The following is a 3,784-nucleotide window of genomic DNA, read 5'->3' as shown; positions in this document are numbered from 1 at the left end:
TTGAAGCTCGTCTGGAGGTCAGTTAACACAGTGTCCAAAGAAGGGCCAGAAGTATACAGAATGGTGTTGTCTGCGTAGAGGTGGATCAGAGAATCAACAGCAGCAAGAACAACATCATTGATGTATACAGAGAAAATAGTCAGCCGGAGAATTGAACCCTGTGGCACCCCCATAGAGACTGCCAGAGGTCCGGACAACAGGCCCTCCGATTTGACACACTGAACTCTGTCTGAGAAGTAGTTGGTGAACCAGGCGAGGCAGTCATTTGGGAAACCAAGGCTATTTAATCTGCCGATAAGAACATGGTGATTGACAGAGTCGAAAGCCTTGGCCAGGTCGATGAATACAGCTGCACAGTACTGTCTTTTATCGATGGTGGTTATGATATCGTTTAGGACCTTGAGCATGGCTGAGGTGCACCCATGATCAGCTTGGAAACCAGATTTTATAGCGGAGAAGGTACAGTGGAATTCGAAATGGTCGGGGATCTGTTTGTTAACTTGGCTTTCGAAGATCTTAGAAAGGCAAGGTAGGATAGATATAGGTCTGTAGCAGTTTAGGTCTAGAGTGTCTCCCCTTTGAAGAGGGGGATGACCGCGGCAGCTTTCCAATCTTTGGGGATCTCAGACAATACGAAAGAGAGGTTGAACAGGCTAGTAATAGGGGTTGCAACAATTTTGGCAGAAAATTTTAAAAAGAGAGGGTCCAGATTGTCTATCCCGGCTGATTTGTAAAGGGTCCAGATTTTGCAGCTCTTTCAGAACATCAGCTATTTGGATTTGGGTGAAGCAGAAATGGGGAGGCTTGGGCGAGTTGCTGTGGGGTGTGCAGGGCTGATGACCAGGGTAGAGGTAGCCAGGTGGAAAGCATGGCCAGCCGTTGAAAAATGCTTATTGAAATTCTCAATTATAGTGGATTTATCGGTGGTGACAGTGTTTCCTAGCCTCAGTGAAGTGGGCAGCTGGAAGGAGGTGCTCTTATTCTCCATAGACTTTACAGTGTCCCAGAACTTTTTGGAGTTTGTGCTACAGGATGCAAATTTCTGCTTGAAAAGCTAGCCTTTGCTTTCCTAACTGCCTGTGTATATTGGTTCCTAACTTCCCTGAAAAGTTGCATATCACGGGGGCTATTTGATGCTAATGCAGAACTCCACAGGATGTTTTTGTGCTGGTCAATGGTAGGGAGGCTTGTAGTGAGCCAAGGGCTATATCTGTTCCTGGTCCTACATTTTTTGAATGGGGCATGCTTATTTAAGATGGTGAGGAAAGCACTTTTAAAGAATAACCAGGTGTTAGGCATGTCCCAGTTTAGGTCACCTATCAGCACGAGCTCGGAAGATAGATGGGGGGCAATCTTATTCACATATGGTGTCTAGGGCACAGCTGGTGGCAGAAGGTGGTCTATAGCAAGCTGCAACGGTGAGAGACTTGTTTCTGGAAAGGTGGATTTTTAAAAGTAGAAGCTCAAATTGTTTGGACACAGACCTGGATAGTAAGACAGAACTCTGCAGGCAATTTCTGCAGTAGATTGCAACTCCGCCCCCTTTGGCAGTTCCATCTTGTCGGAGAATGTTATAGTTAGGGATGGAAATTTCAGGGTTTTTGGTGGCCTTCCTAAGCCAGGATTCAGACACGGCTAGGACATCCGGGTTGGCAGAGTGTGCTAAAGAAAGCATTGAATAAAACAAACTTAGGGTTACAGAAGTCAACAAATGAGAGCAGCTGGGGAATGGGAGTGGAGCTAGGCACTGCAGGGCCTGGATTAACCTCTACGTCATCAGAGGAACAGAGGAGGAGTAGGATAAGGGTACGGCTAAAGGCTACAAGAACTGGTCGTCAAGTACATTCCGAACAGAGAGTGAAAGGAGCAGGTTTCTGGGCGATGTATAGTAGATTCAACGCATAATGTACAGACCAACCGATGCATATCTGTATTACCAGTCATGTGAAATCCATAAATTAGGGCATAATGAATGTATTTCAATTGATTGATTTCCTTATATGAACTGTAACTCTGTAAAATCTTTGAAATTGTTGCATGTTGCATTTATATATTTGTGCAGTATAATTAGGCAGCCCTCTCCATTATTCTTTATGAAATTGTGCGATCTCTACAAATATTGGGATAGCACTTCGCTCTTAAGCAAAAATATTGGGATCTTAAACTTGCAGTCTTGTTGGCTCGTCAGAGGTGGCTGTCTTATGGACTAATTAGCCCCTACCCCCTTGACCATTTTCACTCCCTCAGCTTTGGGACACTTGTGCAAATGGCAAAGGCACGCATGAACGCGCAAATGGAGAGGCAAGGGGAAGGGGGTCATTTGGGAGTCATCCAGGCTGTTTTCCCAGGCTTCCTTCCTGCAGGTTATTCTCCTAAACAGGAAACCAGCTAATGAGACAGACAAGGTTAGAGATTTACAGCCCTATCAAATTAGCCCGTGCTATGGTTGTCAGGGTTACTGCGAGGTGTGTGTGTGTACATGTAAACCTTATTGGGGTGGGATTGCATAACATCAGTGACCGGGCCATTCTCATTGGCTGTTGAGCTGCTTTGGTTTTGGATTAGCTGAACTCAAAGGACACACTCTTTTCACACCACTTCGACAAGAAGTGATTTTCGTAGCAGGTTAGGAGAGCATTTTTTTGCTAACAAAAAATAGTAGTTATCCCACTGTTCCCTGGGTGCCGAAGACATGGATGTTGATTATGGCAGCACTCCACACCTCTCTGATTCAGAGGGGCTGGGTTAAATGCGGAAGACACATTTCAGTTGAATGCATTCAGTTGTGCAACTGACTAGACATCCCCTTTTCCTAACATTAACCTCAGTCTCCTAACCAGCTATGTTAATTCTCATAACCTGCTGTGTCAGTTCTCCTAACCTGCTACGAAAAGTCACTCCGGTATCGAAGTGATGTGAAAAGAGTGTTTCCCCTGAACTCACAGTCAGAGCTCAGAGATGGTAGAAAGACAGAGGCGTCTTTACAAGTTGACTTTAAGTTTTGTTCTAGTAATTGAACCATTGCCTGTACTGAGGTTGGCCCATAACTCTGAAATTCTAGTAGGTATCAGCATTCATCCAGTTAATTAATGCTGTTTACATTTTGTTTTCTACAAGCAAGATGTAACATGTATTATTCACTTTGTGAAATTCTTATAACAAGGACAATGGCCATGTGGTCAGCTGGGAAATCTGGCCCTACTAGGGATGAAACTTGTAGAATTTAACATTATGTTCAGAACACGGAATCTACAGTACTGCGCAGTAGAGTTGAATGTATTACATCCAGAACACACAACCTACAGAGGAGGAGCAGCCATTTGAATGAACAGTTTCCTAATTGAGGCCAGTGATGAATAATGTATGATTGTGTCCTGAGGAGGACTCCTCTCCTCTGCTAGCGGAGGAGCATAGGGGTCAAGGGCAATTCCATGGTAACAGAGTGATGCTAAGACTAAGATTTTTTTAAACAGACATTTTTACAAAAACACATTTACTTGAAGAACATTGCAGATGCAATGTTACCAAACTTTGTCTAAGTGGATTTTACAAACTTCAGAAGCCTCTTAAAACTTCAAATTCACTACAAGTTTGAAATGTCCTGCATTGTAGGAAAGTTGTGCAACAGGTTGATCAAATTAAGATCTTACATCTGTAAAGGGAAAGATCTGAGTCTCAGCGTCACTCTGTTACTGTGGAATTGCCCTCAAGTAGCTCTGAAGAGACTGTTGTTTGCTCTGTTCATTCACCAGGTCAACATTGTTTCCCTCCACTAATGTGAAGA

Source organism: Oncorhynchus clarkii, chromosome 17, assembly GCF_045791955.1.
Source record: "Oncorhynchus clarkii lewisi isolate Uvic-CL-2024 chromosome 17, UVic_Ocla_1.0, whole genome shotgun sequence".
NCBI lineage: Eukaryota > Metazoa > Chordata > Actinopteri > Salmoniformes > Salmonidae > Oncorhynchus > Oncorhynchus clarkii.
The sequence above is the reverse complement of the archived record's forward strand: the minus strand, read 5'-3'. Positions refer to the sequence as shown.